This window comes from Leuciscus leuciscus (genome assembly GCF_965113295.1).
Source record: "Leuciscus leuciscus genome assembly, contig: HAP1_SCAFFOLD_956, whole genome shotgun sequence".
In the NCBI taxonomy this organism is placed as follows: domain Eukaryota; kingdom Metazoa; phylum Chordata; class Actinopteri; order Cypriniformes; family Leuciscidae; genus Leuciscus; species Leuciscus leuciscus.
The window spans coordinates 1-9,590 of NW_028117784.1; the positions used below are offsets into that span (position 1 = coordinate 1).

Consider the following 9,590-nt stretch of genomic DNA (forward strand, 5'->3'; position numbering starts at 1 on the left):
TAATGAAAGTATTTGTAATTAATTACTTTAATAACGGCAATAAAAAGGGAAGTTATATACAATACCTGATTCCATTAGATAGGAAATATCGTCAACAAAGACATCACTGCCATGTGCGGTAAGAAAACTGCCAGAAGGATCGACGACCAGGTCTGTGAAATTTTCAAATGTTTTTGAAATAAGTCTTTTTTATGAAGGTAATATGATGCCATAAAGAATCGCAAACAAATAGATCATGATTGCTTAATAGCCTGTGCACCATTAGGCTGACTATATGAGTCCATACTGAATTTCGAACTGGTGCGTTCAGGAAGAAAAATTTATCTGAACTACTGCATGCATAATTTCACCTGTCTACTGATTCGGAGGATTACAGAATTACTATTATTATTCTACTAAAATGAGTTACAATAATATTTTTCTCCCTTAAACATGTATTTTAAGAGCATCTCTAAATGATGCAGCATTTATCACCTCTAATGCCATTGTGTAACCACTCAATGGCTGTATAGCCCTATATATAAACATATCAAGATGCTGTATATTCCCTGGTTGCTGGTTGCTTCCTGTACGACTATTCTTAATAAAGCTGCAAATGGATCCTACTGAGTCTGGTGCTGCGTTACAATTTCATTTATTATAATGTATTTTGGTCAAGAGATTATATATGCTGCTGTACTTTTTCAATGTACTCTAGGTATTTATTTTGCAATGTACACAACAAGAGGGTATATTAAAGTTTTTTTTATTTCAAAGTGTATGTATGTCTACTCTTAACATTCATATTTAATTATTTTTGCACTTATAAAATACCATTTTGAATACTAAAAAAACAGCTTTATAATAAACTAGTAGTGTAATGCTAATACATTTAAATGTTCTTGAAGCACGTTAAAATGAAGCTTCAAATATATTCTAACTGTAGTTTAAGAAATATGAAAGTATATTAAGAAATACACTTAAATTGCACTAAATGTACTTGAAGTGGTACCATTTTAACACAATTTAATATTAAAATTGTAAATAGCTTAACATTTATCTTAAGTACATCTTGAAATACACTTAATATAGGCTACTTAATGTTGTTTCAAAATAATTAATTTTAGTATAGTATAATTTAAATATATTAAGTATGTCCAAAAAAAGCATAATTTAAATATATTTTCTTTTCACCTGGTTTTCGTGTTGGTGCGGGTGCCATTAGGACCGGACTTGTATTTGGTTTCTCTCCCTCTTTGGGTTTGTGGGCAACCTGCATTTTCTCACCCTGGGGCTTGGTGACCACCATTGATGTAAGCGGTGTGACAAATCTGTACTTCAGAGAAAGTTCAAGGGCTTCTTTCTTTGCATTGTCTTTTTCCAGGCCATTTAGAAGCAATCTGACATACAGAAAAATCCACAAATGAAGATTCAGAAATACTATGATTCATACATATAGGCCTACAGTAGAATCAATGAGAAGTATGTATATTTACTCTTTCTCCAGAAGCTGCTTTACTGTAAGGAAGGCCCATAATCTTTCAATAATGTTCTCTTCAGGTCTGTCACTGTTTAGTTTCTCCATAGGTACACTAATATGATATACCACTTTAGTTCTTTCCTGGAAAATAGAAAATAAAGGTCAGAAGTTTACATTTTTATGGTCTAGTGCAGGGTTCCTAAAATCCGGTCCTTGAGGGCCCCTGTCGTATAGAGTTTAGTTCCAACCCTAATCAAACACACCTGAACAAGATAATCAAGGTCTTCAGAGATACTAGAAAATTGCAGATAGGCAGAGAATGTCTAATAAGGGGAGAACTTCCACTCTCAGTACACTTCCGGCTTCTGAACTGGTTGCAGTTCCACTCTGGTTCCATATGAGGGCGCTCACAGGACGAGTGCAGAATGAATGGAGGTCTATGGAGCTATACCCCTCATAATCCACTTTTCTCAGGATATAATTTTTTGTCTAGTAATTTGAATGTTGTATTCGAAAAGAGATGCAAAGAAATTACACCTTGCTGGGTGTTCGATTTTTTAGAGTCACTTATTTGCTTTAAAAAGTCTTTTAAAATGTCAATGTCATACACATCGTACGACCAGAGATACTGCTTTATGGCAAACCTTCAGTCACTTTGGTGCTTTCGCGCTCTGCACTTTCTTTTCTCTCGAGGCATCGACAACACAGCTGACACAGGTAAATACACAACACAGATGACACAGGTAAATACACGTGCTAGACGAGTTTTTGTTTTGTTTGTTTCTGGTCCCGCTTCGGATGCCACGATGCCATCAAGCGGTATCTCTGGTCGTAATCAGTCCTTCACTGACCAATCAGCGTTCATTAGCAGAATGCTAGCGTGTTATGGGCAACAACATCTGATCAACTTTCGACCTATAACCCATGTTGAACTTGCAAAACCTACAATCAAATCTGAGATTTCTCAATGGCAATCAGGTGAAAGAGACAAATTTAGCCGTCTAGCCCCATAGACTCCCATTCATTTTGCACTCATGGACGATCGCCCCCAGTGGAACTCTGGTGGAACTACAACCAAAATTCGGTACAATAGGACTTAATAGGGAGTGGGCAGGCTCTCCGTAGATGGGCTCTGAGATAGGTGAGTTTGATCAGAGTCTGAACTAAACTGCAGGACAGTGGCCCTCCAAGGCTGGATTTGAAGAAACCTGATCTAGTGTGTTGAACACTTCTAGAGGTTTAAAAGGAATAACACACACACAAAAATGACAATGCGAGTCATTATTTACTCACACTTACTGTAAGTCATTCCAAACCTGTATCTTGATGTTTTTTCCATTGAACACAAAATGATTATAAGTGAATAACAATATTCTATTTTAGTATTATTATATTATAATAGCTAACAAGTTGGAAAGACATGAGCATGAGTAAATAATTATAGAATTTGTGGACAAACTATTCCTTTAAAATGTTGGTCTTTAAGTTAGACTTGCGTTTACAGTGATCTGATCCGCACAGATTAATTCATATCCAGTGGCCATAATTATTAGCCAACACGGACAAGATAACAGCTGTCATGGATATTTTGCAGCACAAAATCTGACCGAATTTTTGTGCCAGTGTAAATGCAGCCTTAGTAATCCTGAAAACATTGATTAGCTTGTTCAGGTGTGTTTGATAAGGGTTGGAGCTAAACTCTGCAGGACAGAGGCACTCCAGGACCGACGTTGCTCATCCCTGCTGTAAGGGGTAATAATAATAATAATAATAAATATAGCTGCAAGCAGCCATTATTGGCACCAAGCGCAAAGACGACAATAAAACATGCCAATATGGCTGGGAGTGTCTAACTAACTGCAGCGAACAGCAATTAAAGACATTTAAAGCTGAATTTTGGCAAAATGGCTGAAAAATCATATACATTAACTAAAAATATATGATTTAATGGATAATCACTTTCGACCAATAGGTGGCGCAGTTACAAAATTGATGCGTTGTGGTCAGAGTGAAGTGACAATGACACTATGTCAATATCTCAAGGCATTGCAGAGATAAAGCCTGAATAGTCCTTTTGGCATCATGCCTCAACTTTGCTGCTGCGGTATACGAAAACGGTTTCGTCGATTAACCTGAAATCCATAACTTTTAGTTGGCACAGTCTGGATATGATACGATTCTATTTTGGTGAAAATTGGACAAACGGTCTAGGAGTTTGAAAAAGTAGATATTAAATGTAAATCAAGATGGCGGACAGGAAGTTCGGCCAAATACGGAAAACTTTGTATCTATGTTCTCGGCGTGACCCAAGGAATAGGTTTCATTACAATAGGCAGATTTATTCAAAAGTTATTAGCATCTTTGGACATTTTATTATAACTTTTGACCAAAAGGTGGCGCCCTCTCAAAATCTTTTGAGTAACTTCAGGGCATGGTGCTGAGGGCACATTCTGAGTTTCGTAATGTTACACCAATGCAGGGGCGTGTCTAGAGCATTTTCAGTGGGGGGGCCATGCTGGGGCACTGCCTCCAAACGGGGTGGCCGCCAGTGACCAAAAAAAAGAGCTAAATTCTACAGTATATTACGTAAATCCTATTGATTTTATTATTTTTTTTAACTTGAATAAAGTTACTTGTAAACAAATGTAGTAATAAAGCACATTTTGATTAATTTAGTTTTTTGTCATCCCTGTATATATCCATTAAGTTAAATTTGAGAGCCAGTGTTTATTATTTTTTGTGTTTTCATAAAACTAACAAGTTTATCAAATAAAAACAATTTTTAATAATGAGCAATTTTAAATTCCCAGAAGCAGAAACGATGTCAATTATTTTCTTTTAATAAGTAGTTTGGCCATTACAATATACAGTAGTTTTATTCACAATCTCTTTCAAATAATAATAAATTAATAAATAAAAAATTCCCCCCACTGTAATAATTCAAATGGTTTGGTCAAAACATAGTGTTTCATTCAACATTTCTTTCAGATTAAATTACAAAAAAGCTGAGTAACACAGAGTTAAAGTTTTAGCACTGTAACAGTTCAAAAGAAAACAACACATAATGTTTTATAAAATGTTTTATAAAAAAAACATTTTACTAACATTGTCACTAACATTTTAGTAACTAAACTGAATTTTATTAGGTTTAGTGACAACATGTTACAATGTTTACATGATACAATTTCTGGTAAGCTACGCTTTTTTATTATTCAATTCAATTCAATATTGATTTGATTTAATATTGACTTATTTGGATAAATATTAGGTAGGCTACACAAGATAGGCGTTATTTTTCCTCAAGAAAAAAACGACTCACCTAATGCTGTAACATGGGTGGGGTGGGGGGGGGGGGGGGGGGGGGGGGGGGGGTGGTAGTAGGCTATTATTTAGGTTAAAAATAACTCAAATTAAATATAATGCATTTTTTTATTATTATAATAACTTTATGATATAAGTAAAAATATAAATAGTAATATAGAACATATTTAGCTAATCTATTTTTTTCTTGCCTATGCTAAGCCTATATATGTTCTTTAATTGCTTTCTGAGGTAAGAATTGTGTGACAATTGTTCTGCTATGTTATTGACCTCTTCACGCTGATGAAAAACACTGATTGATCGATATTATGTATGAGGAATATACATTTCGGTAAGTTGTACTGTATCTTTCAGTGTTCATTCATGTTTTTTTACTATTAGCTATTACTATCTGTCACGTAGCATTTACAAGCGCCAAAACGGTATTTATTGTTTGAATTTCGTAATAAAATTGACAGAATCTGAGCTGAGATTTTTGTATATCATAAGTAACCTGCTCTGTCTAGTCTGTCGGTCTCCGTGTCCTCTTTGCTTCGCGATTTTTCTGTGCGTGAGAAAATGGATGTGTGGCGTGAGAGAGTATGAAAATTGCGTGTCTCACGGTGAATGCGTGAGAGTTGGCAGCACTGTAAAAACAGTAGCAGAAAGAGAGGAAAACAGTCGAAAAAGGCAGACCTCAACTAAAACAGCTGGAACTAAAACGTACTCGGTTACCTAACGTAACCTCTGTTCTCTCTAGAGAGGGAACGAGTATTGCGTAAGTTTAGCTTACGCTACGGGTAAAGTCATCTTTTCTCGAGATATGAAGCAAAAAATTATCCTTAATTTTTATATCTTGTCAACGCAGTGCGGCAGCAAGCTGACCTAGAGCAGGCAATCTAGCGTGCTCATAGGCTGCTCTGCGGCAACTGCAGCAGCCTATCACTGAGCCCTTGGCGTGACATCACGCCCAATGAGCGCGAGCAGCGCGCCTACGCGTCACGGCCCGAGGCGGGGCGTGGCAGAGGGTATAAATACGGGCTGAGAGGCTGCTTTCACTGGTTTTTGTCGCAGAAGCGAGTGAGCTCGTGGCGCGAGCACGGCGGGTTACGCAATACTCGTTCCCTCTCTAGAGAGAACAGAGGTTACGTTAGGTAACCGAGTACGTTCTCTTACGAGAGGTTCTCTCGTATTGCGTAAGTTTAGCTTACGCTACGGGAACTCCCTTGTCAACGCCGTGCGCGCCCGGCATCCACTGAATGAGTCCCAGGGAAGCCCGGGGAACACGAGAGTGTGAGCCAGGCGGCCAATGATATGGCTAGCGCAAGTACATAAGCACATAGTAGGGGGAACAGAACGGCGCGGCCGGTCTGACTAACCAACCCTTATATTGTACAGCTCAACCAGGAGGGCTAAATCAAACAGCAGTAGCCCGCGCACAGAAGTGGGCCGGCCTACGCGAGATTTAGACTGATAAAAGTTTAGCCTGCAGGGCGGGAACTTCTAGATTGTAAAATCTAACAAATGTAGACGGGGAGGCCCAGCCCGCCGCCGTACAAATGTCATGAATAGAAATTCCGCTAGTCCAAGCCCATGACGAGGCCATGCCTCTAGTAGAGTGGGCTCTGATGCCCAAAGGGCATTGCAGGTCTTTAGACGCATAAGCAGCTGCAATAGCGTCCACTATCCATCTGGACAGAGTGTGTTTCGAGGCGGCGAGACCCTTGGTGCGCCCACCAAACGAAACGAAAAGCTGCTCCGAGCGCCTCATGGCGGCGGAGCGCGTAATGTAATTTCTCAGCGCTCTGACAGGGCAAAGGAGATTACTGTCAACTTCGCTGCCGGTAGCCGGCAAAGCTGAGAGAGAAATGACCTGTGCTCTGAAGGGTGTGCCCAACACTTTGGGGACATAACCGTGTCTCGGTTTGAGAATGACTTTAGAGTCATTAGGTCCGAACTCGAGACATGCCGCGTTAACTGATAACGCATGCAGGTCACCCACACGTTTGACTGAAGACAGGGCTATCAGAAAAACGGTTTTGAGCGTGAGGTATTTCATATCCACAGTTTCCATGGGTTCAAAGGGATGCGCTTTCATGGCCTCTAAGACCAGGGAAAGATCCCAAATAGGAACCGAGGGGGGTCGCGGGGGGTTCATCCTCCTAGCTCCTCTAAGGAAGCGGATAATGAACTCATTCCTCCCTAATGCGCGGCCCAGCGCCGAGTCGGAAAAAGCTGATATGGCCGCAACATATACTTTGAGCGTGGAGGGGGACCTGCCCATGTCCAACAGCTCTTGGAGGAAACAAAGCACACGCGACACCTCACATGTTTGTGGATCCAGCCCTTGGGCGGTGCACCATTTATTAAACACAGACCATTTAGATGTGTAGAGCCGTCTCGTAGAGGGAGCTCTAGACTGTGTGATCGTGTTCACAACCCCTATTGGCAAGTCAACGGGTATCCGTTGACTATCCATACATGCAGAGACCAGCGCTCTGGATGAGGATGCCAGATCGAGCCGCGGGCTTGAGAGAGAAGGTCTCTTCTCACCGGTATCGGCCAGGGGGGTGTGTCCGCCAGCCGTATTAGATCTGGGAACCACGTCTGATTCTCCCAATACGGGGCTATGAGGAGCACCGTGTGGCGCGCTTCCCTGATTCTCCCGATGACTTGTGGCAGCAGAGAGACAGGGGGAAAAGCGTAAAGCGGGCCGCTGGGCCAGGTTTGGGCCAGCGCGTCCTCGCTCTTGGAAAAGAACCGTGGGCAGTGCGCGTTGTCTTTTGACGCAAAGAGGTCGACTTCCGCTCTGCCGAAACGGCGCCACAGCGACTGGACTGTTTGGGGATGCAAAGACCACTCCCCCAGGGGAACATTGTCCCTGGACAGTCTGTCTGGACCCTCGTTCAGGAGACCCGGCACATGCGCGGCTCTCAGCGAGCGCAGTGAGTGCTGAGCCCACACAAGGAGGCGTTCCGCCAGGGCGCAGAGTGTTTTGGATCTGACACCGCCCTGACGGTTCACATAGGCTACCACTGACATGTTGTCCGTGCGGACTAGTACATGGTGGCCCTGTAGGTATGGGAGGAAGTGCTTGAGCGCTTTCTCGACCGCCAGCATCTCTAGACAGTTTATATGAAGGTGACTCTCCTGGTCTGACCAAGGGCCATAGACCGGTCTGCCCTCTAATAGCGCTCCCCAACCTAGGTTGGACGCATCTGTCGAGACAACTTTCCGGTGCGAGACAACTCCCATCGTCACTCCCGTGCGATACCATTCGGCTGCTAGCCAGGGCTGCAGGGCTGAAACACAGCCATGATCCACTCTGACTCGTAAGCGGCCGGCCGTCCAGGCTCGGTGAGGCACTCGCGCTTTCAGCCAGCGTTGAAGCGGGCGCATGCGCAGTAAGCCCAGCTGGAGCACTGCTGCAGCTGAGGCCATATGCCCCAGGACTCGCTGGAATGTCCTCAGCGGAACCTGACTGCCCGTCTGGAAAGACGCGGCGAGATGTCGAATGCGGCGCGCGCGCTGCTCTGACAATCTGGCCGTCATAGCCACCGAGTCCAGTTCTATTCCGAGAAAGGAAGTCGACTGGCGGGGCAGTAATGAGCTCTTGGTCCAGTTGACCGAGAGACCCAAGCATTCCAGATGGCTGAGAAGCGCTGTTCTGTGAGACAAAAGCTCTGCCTCTGACTGCGCGAGGACTAGCCAGTCGTCCAGATAATTCAGTATCCGCATTCCTTGTCTCCTCAGGGGAGAGAGAGCCGCGTCCATGCACTTCGTAAATGTACGGGGTGCTAAAGATAGACCGAACGGCAGGACGGTGTACTGATATACCCGACCGTCGAAGGCGAATCTCAAGAATGGCCTGTGACGGGGTATTATCTGAATCTGAAAATATGCGTCCTTTAGATCGAGAGAGATGAACCAGTCTCCCGGGCGAATTTGCGCGAGGATTTGTCTGGTTGTGATCATTTTGAACGGCCGTCTCATGAGAGCTTTGTTCAAATGTCTCAGATCTAAAATAGGTCTCAGCGCTCCGTCCTTCTTGGGTACGAGGAAATAACGGCTGTAAAAGCCCGACTCGCTTTGAGAAGGATGCACCTGTTCTATAGCCCCTTTGTGCAGCAGCTTTGCTATTTCTGCCTGAAGCAGATGCGCTACTTCTGTATTCACTCTCGTCTCTGTCCGTGCTAGAAAGCGCGGGGGACGGCGAGCGAATTGAAGCGAATAGCCGTGCATTATAGTATTCAGCACCCATTCTGACACGCCCTGGATAGCTTGCCATGCTTTCGCACACATAGCTAGGGGTCGAATGATCTCTGGGTTCGGATCGCCGCGCTGGGCGGGATGGGGAACCTCTATCAGAGAGGACGGGGCGGCGCGCGCGCTGCCGGTGCTCGAATATGGGGGCTCGCGAACAATGGTGACTGGCTGTACAGCACATAACGGCTCGGTCACTGGGGACGGGGCACATTTTGATGCTAGAAACCCGTGGCGCGAGAGCGGCATGAGGTTTAACGTGTTTGATAGTAAGTGCGCGCGCTCGTGAGCGGGCACAGGGCTTACATATGCAACACGGCCAGTGTAAGGGAGCTTTAGAGGATCTGCGTCCCGGGATAACTGTGTGACAGAGCGGGCAGTGGGTAGGTGTGGGCACGAAAGAGCGGGCACATTCTCTACCTTTAGCACTCGAGCGGCGCGTGCCCGCTTTATGAGAGTGCGCTCTGTGAGCGTTACCGGGGAGATCGTGTTTGTGTGTAGTGGTGAGCACTGGGGCGTGGGCACAAATTCTACACTCATGACACCTTCGGCGTGAGCCGGAAAACCC

At 43.9% G+C, this 9,590-nt stretch overlaps 1 long non-coding RNA gene across 1 annotated transcript; it reads right to left on the minus strand.

The window, feature by feature from the left end:
• Positions 1 to 34: 34 nt before the first annotated feature.
• LOC309492092 lies at positions 35 to 2,133 on the minus strand. Its single transcript, XR_014203432.1, has 3 exons — positions 1,476 to 2,133; positions 1,174 to 1,379; positions 35 to 152 (listed from the first exon to the last, which is right to left on the minus strand). It is a non-coding gene; the product is annotated as an uncharacterized lncRNA (long non-coding RNA).
• Between the last annotated feature and the right edge of the window lie 7,457 nt (positions 2,134 to 9,590).